The sequence below is a fragment of the Miniopterus schreibersii genome (assembly GCF_964146895.1).
Source record: "Miniopterus schreibersii genome assembly, chromosome: 19".
In the NCBI taxonomy this organism is placed as follows: domain Eukaryota; kingdom Metazoa; phylum Chordata; class Mammalia; order Chiroptera; family Miniopteridae; genus Miniopterus; species Miniopterus schreibersii.
Window position 1 is genome coordinate 37,368,521 of NC_138119.1, and position 10,579 is coordinate 37,379,099.

Sequence of the window (10,579 nt, forward strand, 5' to 3'; positions counted from 1 at the left end):
GTCTAGGTGTGCTCTGTCTCATCCCAGTTTCTGTCCGTATGGTTTGTTACTACTCACCTGCCCTAGGTTTGTCCTAACAGATCTAATAAGATGGCACGAATAGGGTTCGTTTCATAATTTGAATTTTGCAGATACAGCTACTTTAAAGGGGTCTTTGCTACCTTGTAAAAGTGTCTCTGTGAGTCAGGATTCTGCCCCCAGGTGGCAGTGGTGTGCTCACCTTCGCAGCGAGAACAGGTTTCTGGAAAGATTCCTGCAACACCCCTTTCCTCCCACCTGCTGCCTCCCTGGTTTTCTCTTTCCAATTTGGAACAGATTCTTCAGTTTCACGATTCACAGACGTTCCCATTCTGGGTAAAAAGGGAATACTTTTATCCAAACTGCTTGAATATGACAATTCCTATTCAGCACACCTACAGAGATAGTTTCTCAGATATGCTTAGATCAAATAATTATGTTCTGGTTTACGTTTATTTTGCACTTTGAAAAGATTTGTACATTTAGTTGAACTTTTGGCTGTCCTTCCCTACCTGAAATGACTCAGAAAGTTGTGTTTTATGAAGTTTGGGGCTTTTATTTTGGTGGTGTGGGTGTGTGTGTGTGGGGGGGGGGGGGGTAAACAGAATAAAACTTTGCTAGAAAGTAAATGTCCAAAACAACCAGGAAAGGAGTTTTGAAGGTCACCCAACCGAGAGGGTACATGATGCAACCGCAGCTGGGCTAGGGGCTACCAATTAGGGCCAAGGAATGAGTGTAGTAAGGACTGAGAGGCAGGGGACAAGTGGCGGATGGAGAGGTCGGGTCAGCGGAGCCCGGTCCCTGAAGAGCCCCGATCCACTGGGGGGCGACGCAGTGGCCAGGCCCATGGCTCTTCTTCAGCTCATGCCCTCCCCTTGTTCTCAGCAAGAGCTCGGACTGTGTCCCCTGGGAACTCAGTACTCATGCCATGTGCCTGGTTCACCTTCTCCCATCGGCAAGGCCGGGGTGCAGGTGAGCAGGAAGCGGATGGACATGGGGTGGACCCACATGAAGGCAGAGGTCGGGCAGAGGCAGAAAGCCGTGGGGCTGAAAGGTTTGCTTTGTCGCCAGTAAGGGATTTGTCCGGTTCCTGCTGCCAAGAACACTGCACCTTGAATTACTGCCTGTGTTGCTGGCTCATAGGCTCTGCAGCTGATGGCTGGCTACGGAGGTGATGGTGGTGCCTACAGGCGTGGGGGGTAGTAGGGGGCCCACAGTCCCGTGAAGAGCCTTCCGAGTGAAGCGCAGTGATTGGCAAGAGTGGACTGGTCAGCGAGACAATGACATTTGATGAGCCGTGGACGTGTTTCCCAGCCCTTAGGCTTTTCAGCTATTTAAAGTCTTCCTTCGTTACTATCTCAGATGTCATTAATTTTTGGTCAGTTATTTTTTATAAATTCCAGTATGTTGTAACAACAGTTGGTGGGTTACTGAAATAAATCATGGAATTTACAAGTTTTGCAGAAAAATTGTTTGGGTATTTATATGCATGAAAACACTTTCTGTTCCTTCTTTCTTTCTTTGTTAATCCCCATCCGAGGGTTTTTTTTTCCATTGATTTTTTTTTTTTTAGAGAGAGTGGGAGGGAGGGGAAGAGCAAGAGAGAGAGAAACATCGGTGAGAGAGACACATCGACTGGTTGCCTCCCTCAGCGCCCCGACCAGGGCGGAGGACTGAGCCTGCAACTGAGGTACGTGCCCCTGACGGGGAGTCAAACCGGGACCCTTCAGTCCTCGGGCTGATGCTCTCACCACGGAGCACACCAGCCAGGGCTCCTTTTCTTTCTTTATGTTTCTTTCTTGGCGTTATGTTTATCTGTCTGTTGAGTATCTCTCTCCCCCTAGACTGTGTGGCTCCACACGGGCAGGGACTTGGCTCACTCGCTTCCTGCTGGATCCCCAGTGCCTAGGACAGTGCCTGGAGCTCAGGAAATGTTTGTTGTACTGATGAATGAATAAATGAACGAGCAAAATTGCATAAATGGAAAACACTGCTAACACCGTGTTGAAACGGCAGCGCTTCCTGGGGGTCTGAGAAGGCTCGTGTTTGACCTGGCTTTGTCTGCTAATTAAACAGAACGCCTAACCCAGCCAAGGGAAGGGTTTCCCGAGTCTAAGGACCTGTCCGTGCTTTGAACTGTATCGGCAGGGGTGCTGAGGCATGAGCCACCTGCTGCAATACCCAATAAAGTGGGAAAGCTGGGAGCCTGTGATCCCGTCGTCCAGGTGTCATTGCACGAGTGTGAGGCTGCTTATGGAGCCCTGTGGGCAGCTGGGCCCACCCCTGCAGCACTGGGTCCTGCGTGTCTAGGATTGAGCGACAGCACAGCCAGCACCGCCACCCAAACCACAGGACGTGCTCCGGGTGCCCTGGTTCTTGATCCCTCCTCGCCGTGGTGCCTGAGGTCAGCCAGCTGCATGTCTCTGTTTTGTCACCTCCGACGTGAAGGGACAGTCAGCTTCCTGGCACCTAAAGGACATTGTATAGCATGATCAGTTCCTGTTTCAAATTGTCCCACATTAATAAGTGTCATTTTGAAATAGAGTCCTCCAAAGATTCAGGGAAAACCACATGTCAAAAATACAAAGCTTTTTTTGTGACAAGCCTCTTTACTCATTCGCTCCCCTCGGCGTGCACCTGCCCAGCGGGAGAGCTTTCGTCGGAAGTCCTTGCCCAGCCGTCCCTGGGGGGCGTTCCTGTTGGGTGTTGTCTGAGAAGAAAGACGGTGGAGGCTTCTTCGTGTGCCAGGGCAGGATCCCTCTGTCCGGAGGAGCCTCTCTGCAGTGGACCATTCTCAGCAATGTGTCCAGTTATGTATTTATTTATCTGGGGCTTCCCGATGGAGTCTGATGGATTATTCATCCCAGGAGGGCAAGTTTTAAAGTGCAGAAGTAGGCCTGGCTCTTCGCCTTGGGTAACCTCCCCACCCTGCAGCGTTCCAGACGCCTGGAGGACCCAGGAGGGCAGTGCCAGGATCCACAGGCCACTGCCGCCCTGCCCAGCGCCTTCAGGACAGACAGGGTGCTTGAGGCCTTGCACCCACAGCCTCCCCACCAGGAAAACTTTTATCTCAAACTCAGTTCAACATGTTTGTGGTTTTTAATGTTCCTAAAACATCATCCAAATTAACATCTGATGGGCACCTTGAGAACTGTGACCCGGGAGGCACATGGATTCCAGCGACGACGCTGGCAGCTTCCCCACAGAGAGCGTATGGAGAGGTTAACGAAGCTGAAAGCGTTTTCTCTGGGGTCTCCCGGGTGTGGCTTGGTTCCACTTTCAGGCACATGACATGCGTTCGGGGGGGGCTTCTGTTACGTTTTGTAAGCTGTTTGCCCAAGGTCAGGTCTAACCTGCGTCACTGACGCAGGAGGGTGGGAATGAAGCAGATTCCTGTTGTTAGGGGGACAGGAAGAGTGCCCTGCAGCTAAATAATAGGCTGAGTTGGGGGCGTTTGGGGAGAAGGCACATGGGGGCAGAGAACCTGTCCGGCACCCCCCAAATCACACCTGTCCAGTGCGTGGAGAGGGCTGCTCTGGAGTGAGGCCGAATGTCCGAGGCTGCCGGCTGGAGCTGCGTTTGGAGCCTGGGCATCGGTCTAGCCTCTTAGTGTGAGACAGCTGCTTACAGCGTGTAATTGCTTATTTCTAAATACTGACAACTTAGAGTAATATGTAAAACATCGGAAATACATGGCACTTTTTCCTTTAGTTCCTTCAAAATAAAAGTGTTGTTTTCAAATAAACTTAAAGGAAAAACATTTTTATTCTAGTAAACTAAAGCCCAAAATATTTTTCCTTGTGACTTTTAGTTTCTAGGCTATAAAGACCAGCATAAAAAAACACACACCTTAATTTAAAAAGTTTCAGCTTTTGTTCTGGATGAGAATTTGATGGAGTTACTCAGAGGGAGAAAAGATGACATTGAAAATAAAATCAATGATGAAGCAAAAGTGATTTGTAAATTCCCACCGGGAGCTTTGTGAAGCCGGTTTCGAACTCGACGTTGCAAACGCCTTTGCACGCTCCCCCCAGCGCCCCTCATGAGGAGCTTTCCCACGACGCAGCGGAAGTGTGACGGCTGCCTGGCCCTAAAGAAAGAACCCTCTTTGTGAAGTGTATCCAGGTGGCATTTTCTACAGCAGTTTCGCAGCACTCAGTAAATCAAACATGTTATGACTTAAACATTTAAAAACACAATGGTCCAGGACAAGGGGCTTTTCCTACTTACTGTTCATTCCTTTATTTCCGTTTCTCACAGTGACCAACATGTCTAAAGTAGGCTAGGCCGGCAGCCAGAAAAGCCGGGCCACCAGACACCGTCTTTATCCAAGAGAGCGGTGAGGGGCCCGCCTGTGCTCACTAGCAACCCGCGTCCTCAGGGGCTTGAGGACCTGCGCTCTCCGGGCGGGATGGCTCTCCGCACCGGGCCACCTCCCCGGCCCGCAGCAGGTACTGGTACAGGGCGCACAGGCCAAAGGGAACCTGCACAGGCAGCTTTGGGCCTGAGGGAAAGGGGGCCGGCGAGGCGATCTCATCCATGCACCCAACGTGATCCCCTGGATTGTGTGGCGGACGTGTTCACGTCCTGAAATGGGAGAGAGGACAGAGCTTTGTGTGACCCAAAAGCTGCAAGAACTTCACGTGTACTCGGAGGCGAGTAAACAGAACCGGAAGCGAAGGTGGCCCGCCTTGCACAGTCCTATTGGAAACGCTTAGCGAGATGTGCCCGTCACCCCAGGCGCGAAGGAGATGCGTGAGGAACGGAGCAGACACATCGCACCGCTTCCAGATGTCCGTTAGAACGGCACCGAGCGCCTTCTCCGCCAAGGGTCTCCTCCCTGTTGCCACTTTTGTAAAACTGATGACAAGCTGGAGTGGGTTATGGGAATGCGTTGTTTCTCTGTGTGGACACACATGCACACACAGTCAGGTCTTGGGGACCCTGACGGCAGGAGGCAGGGTAACCAGACATTGAGTCGTAGGCTTTCCGTCCGAGTTCCTGTTCGCCACCCTTCTGTCACAGCAGTCCTGCCTTTCCTGTTTTACGTAATCAAGGAAACATCTTTGTTGTAGAACATCCCCCCCTTCTAGCTATTGTTTCCTTAAATTCTAGGCTCCTGGGATGGGACAGGATAAATGTCTTTGAAGGCAACAAGAGGGGACAGGGAGAGGTTTCCCACAGGGTATGAGACGAGCGTGGTGTCAAAGAGCCCGGGAGCCCACAGCAAGATTTCAGAGGGAAGGGCCGCAGGGGCCCTGGGAGGCTGGCCCGGCCCAGCCCGGCGGAGCCCGTCCGCAGCAGAGGCGCCCCCCGCGCTCGGCCACGGAGGCCCAGGCCTCCCTCTCGCGTGTGCTCTAGACACAGCGGCGGGGCTCCGAGGGAACGTGCGGGCTGAGCTCAGGGGCTGTTCCACGCCTTGGGGAATCACGTAAGTGTCCTGAATTCTGGTGAACCCCGGAAGAAAACACTGCTCACGACTAAGATTGAGATTAAAGACTGAAATTCAGCTTTAACATGATTCAAGAGAAGAAAGACATGCTACTTGTTGCACAGCTCAGGTTGACGCTTGGTTTTGTGTTGCTTAGTGGCCTGGGGTATGAAGGGCAAGCCCACATAAGTGAGGGAAATGAAGCGTGGATTCTGATCCCAGGTAAGGAATTCCATGGTCCCTATGAGGGTCCCCAACTGGCTGTCACAATGATTTATTTACTGTTTCTCCATGGCCCCTTTCCTCCGGGCTATGTCTGCCATCACGCCCTCCGCCGAGGGTGAGCAGCTCAGCCCTGGAGGACAGTTCAGGCTGTCAGAGTGCAAGGAATGGCAGGCACATGTTTTGTCAGAAGGAGGGACCCGGGGGAAGGAGAAACTTCGGATGAACTTGGCCTGAGCTGCTCGGTCTTTCTCCAGCACTCAGCCACGCGCCTTTGAACACTCGTGTGCCCAGCGAGACTGAGCTCGGCGATGGGCTGGCCGATGCCTCCAGGGTCGGCTCCTCCAGGTCGGGAGAGAACGTGAGTTTGTGCAGGGATGCTTCACTTTAGTAACTTGGGTCAGACCGTCAAGGAAAGGAAAGGAGAGGCTGTATCCTGTGGCGAAGAGGATGGCGTCGGCACTCTCCCGGTGCCGCTGTGCTCAGATGGCATCCGCCTCCGGGAACCCCTTCACGTCGGCCTCTCTCGAGCTCTTCCGGAGATCGCGTGATGGGGCAGGTCATCGCTGACAGCTGGATGCTGACTTAACGCTCTACTTAAATAAAACCCCCCAAATTCCAAGTTAACAAACAGGCTCAGAGAAAGTCGTGCATGAGAAAGGACTGAGCCAACACTGCATTTTCCCTGAACCTGTGCTTACCCAACTCTCTGCCGCTAATAATACAGTGATTTTGAACCCCGAGTGCCTTAGTGGCGACCTCAGCTCTTCGTGCCTTGAAGTCTCATGTTTTATCTTGAAAACTTGTGTGTGTCTTGCTTTCTGTGCCCTAGTATTTTGTTAGTGTTAAAATACTTTAAAATGCATAGACAGGAGGGAAATGATGTGTGACTGTGGGTCCCAGTTTGAAGAAGACAGTCACTGATGATCATTAGCCTCCTCTCCACCTCACCTCCTACCAAATTAGCATCATTTGTAGGCAAAATCAATCTTCAGGTTAGATGTTGAATACATTGGTAGCAGAATCAGTGACCAAGGCACCCTACCCAAGTACTCCCCCAAATATGTGTTCACGACTAAGCTGCCATCTTAAATAACTCCCCCTCCAGGCAGTCACAAATCCATGCTCCAGAGAGGAAGGGGAATTTTATGTTGATGGGGACAGGGCACTTTTTCTAGGCAAACATTAGCCTTCCCAGCAAGTCCATTCCATGGACTTCCCCTGACTCTTATTGGGGAAAAGTGGGCCACATGACCCCCCTGACCAAACAGTCTTCCAATGCAAAGAGCAAGGTGCTACTTGAAAGTAACCAGGAGGGTCTGTTACAGATTGATAGGACTTGAACTGAACATGGGGTGGAGGAGCCCTGGCTGGTGTGGCTCAGTGGTTAGAGTGTTGGCCGGTGCACCGAAGGGTCGAGGGTTCAATTCTGGGTCAAGGGCATGTACCTGGGCAGTAGGTTCCACCCCCAAGCCCATTGGGGCACGTGTGGGAGGCAACCAATTGATGTGTCTCTCTCACATCAATGTGTGTGTCTCTCTCTCTTTCTCTCTCCCCCTCCTTCCCTTCTACTCTAAAAATCAATGGAAAAATTTTCCTGGGTGAGAATTAACAACAGTAACAATAAAAATGTGGTGGAGGGAAAGAAGTAAGCAAAGATACACACATAGAAGAGCCAGGTGTATATAGAAAAATGTATAGGGTTATTTGTCTAAGTAACTCGAAGGGAAAAAGCAACAAGCAAGGAGTCAGGGCCACTGGGTTTGGACTTGATCGAAGGTGAAGACCCTGACTCCACTGCATAGAATGGAGGGGAAAACAGCAATATAGTGCAGTAATAACGAATATAGCAATAAAATTAGGTTCTTATAGACCCATGTTGAAAATAAATTCTGAATCAATAAAAGACTTTAAACATAAAAAATTAAAAAATAATCTTGCAAGTTAATCTTGGAGACGGCCTTCATAATCCTGGGGCAGAGGAGGCCTAACAGCTTTGAAACTCAGAAGTTACAACAGAAGAGGTGGCTCTATGAGTATTGAAAATTCCAAACACTCATATTTTTAAAGAGTACAACAAGCTAACCCAATGGAAACATGATATGATCAGAAAGATGGGACAGGTGATAAGAAGTGGATTGATTTTGCCCTGGCAGGGTGGCCCAGTTGGGTAGAGGGTCCCATACATCAAAAGGTTGCGGATTCGATTCCATCAGGGCACATACTTAGGTTGTGGGTTTGATCCCCTCTAGGGGCGCATATGGGAGGCAACCATAGTCGATGTTTCTCACTCACACTGATGTTTCTCTCTCTCTCTCCCTCTTCCCCCTCTCTCTCTAAAAACAACAACAAAAAACTCAATAAAATAGTGGACTGATCTTTATATGCAAAGTTCTTACAAACACAAAAGCCATACCGATGAAGAGGACTCTTTGGCCTTTGGTCTTGTTGTCACCACATGGGCTACTTTTCTGGAGTGTGGTTCTAGTCATGTCTCCTCTGCTTTCTTTTCTTCCCTCTTCACACCTTTGTTTTGTAGAAGGAGTCAAGCACATTTATTAGACTTTCCTCTGCCAGGGCCCTCCTTTAAAAACCTTTGATTTAGCACATATAGCTCACGATTCCAGCTGGCCCATCTCTCTATATGGGTTTAATTATAGGCAGATTGCTCACCTCCCTGCCCCCTTTTCTTGCTCTTCTTCCACACTGAAGTACCTGTTCTGATTTATCTGGGGGGGATACATCCTCAAGTCGCTTTCCTCATTATAGATGAATCATGTGTTGTCAGGATTTAGGATTCTCTTCTCTTAAGATCTGTAGGTCCTGTTCCACTGTGTGAGAGGTTCCAGTGTTGCAAATGCAAAGTCTGATGACAATCTAATTACTTCCCCTTTGAAGAGAACTTGTTCTTTCTGGTTGGAAGTGTATTCATGGAATTCACCTAAGGATGTGTGTGTGTGTGTGTGTGTGTGTGTGTGTGTGTGTGTGTGTGTCCTTATGTGTGTGTTTTCAATAATCCATCCTGGAAACTTTTTCTGTTACTTCTTCGAATGTGTGTCTCCTCCATCTGTCCCCAATTCTCTTAGTCCATCCAGTAACCATTTGCTCTCCTTCAGTCTATGTGCTGTCATCTTTAGGTCAGAAATACTTTTAAGCTTCGAAGACTATTTTGTGCCATGCTTGATTCTCCTTAAGATCTCTTCATATATTTTTGTGCAAATTGACTTCTCTTCTATTTTTCTAGGCTGTGTTCTGAGGGTCTGGTTCATCTTCTCTCTGAATGCAGACTTCATTTCTATGAGATGGTGTTTTTGTTTGGCAGCTCACTGGGGCTAAGGTCTGGCTATTGGTGCACCTGTGTGACGGCTCTTCTGTAGGACACAGAAATAAGCAAGCAGCCCCTCTTTTGTAGATGTGCCTGGAGAAAGCCTTTCTGCCCCCAATTCTGGGCCTTTCCTGGCCTCAGGGAAGACTGAGCCTGCTCTTTCATATTCTCCTTACCCTCACCAGTGCTCGGGCCAAGCACCCTTCATGAAGGGCTGCTGTGGGCTTTTACTACAGAGCTCCACACTGAGTCCTGCTCAGGCTCTGTTGACCTTGGTCCCTCCCTTGGAGATCCCTGAAGCTGGTCTCCAGGCACTGGCCTGCCCTGGGGGAGAACGGCTTGCCTAGAGCCCAAACCCTTAATGACTCCAGTTGTCCTTAGGCTCTGGCAACTGTCTGGCTCAGGGGACAAAGGCAGATAGAGCTGTGCTCAAAGGGAAAAGGAGTCATATACTTAGGCTGTTGGGAATATTCTTTTCTGCTTTTTGCTTGCAATCAGGATTTTTAAAGAATAGACTGCAATAGTTATGAGATTAGTCAAATAATGTTTAAACATCCTAATTTATATCTCAGACTCAGGCCTCTCCTCTGAGTTCCAGACCCACGTCAGCTGCCTGCCTATAATTCATCTCCGTCCGACTGTCTCCTCGGCACCTCAAATGAGACATGACCACAGCAGGGCTCTCAGTTCTCACCTCCAGGCCTGCTCCTCCGCTGGCCGGGCTCCCACCCCCACTGCCCACCCAGTTCCAGTGAGGAACCTGGGGGTTTTGCTCTCTCTCTCTCTCTCTCTCTCTCTCTCTCTCCCCTCCCACATTCAGCCCATCGGCCAGCCCATCCCAAATGCCTCCGCCTTATTTCCCCGGCGCTCCTGCCGCACTAACCCCGGCGATCTAAGGCACAGTCCCTCCCGCACACAGGACCCCGGAGGACGCTCGGTGCCGCCTGCGCCAGGTCAGGCCGCAGTGCGGTGACTGAGTTGTGCGGTCGGCATCTTCTCTAGGCGGTTACCCGCCAGTGCTGCTGTCGCTATTTTCTGGAGAAAACTATTGAACCAAGTGACGAATGAACTGTCTGTGGGACACCCGTTACCCCAACGGGCGTAGGACCCACGCTCCCCATCCAGTACCGAGGGACACCCGAGGGGGCGGCGAGCAGACCGTGCCGGGGAGAGAATGCCCAGCAGAAGGTGGTTTTTATTCACATTTTTTCACCCATGACCCAGTTCCAGGAATGTCAGCTCCTGAGAATTAGGCTGGAAGACACTGTCTGGTGGTCACTATTTAGTCTTTGAACAGAGCCGTCTACTGATTTCTAGGGAAAGGCTGCTCTGTGACACCCAATTTCTGAATGAAAAACAGAAAATCTCATCACTCTGTGTTTCTGAATTACTATTTTTAAAAATTCCTGGATATTGACATAGCTGTGCCTCATATATAAATGAGATTTTGGATTTAGAAGCCAGTGGATTATCATCTTAACTACTGTATAATCCTACTATCTTGTTTACATCAAAACAAAAATGTGCATTGAAAGCTTCACTGAATCAAATTATCCAGGACGAGTGTCCTGCTTAAGGGAGTA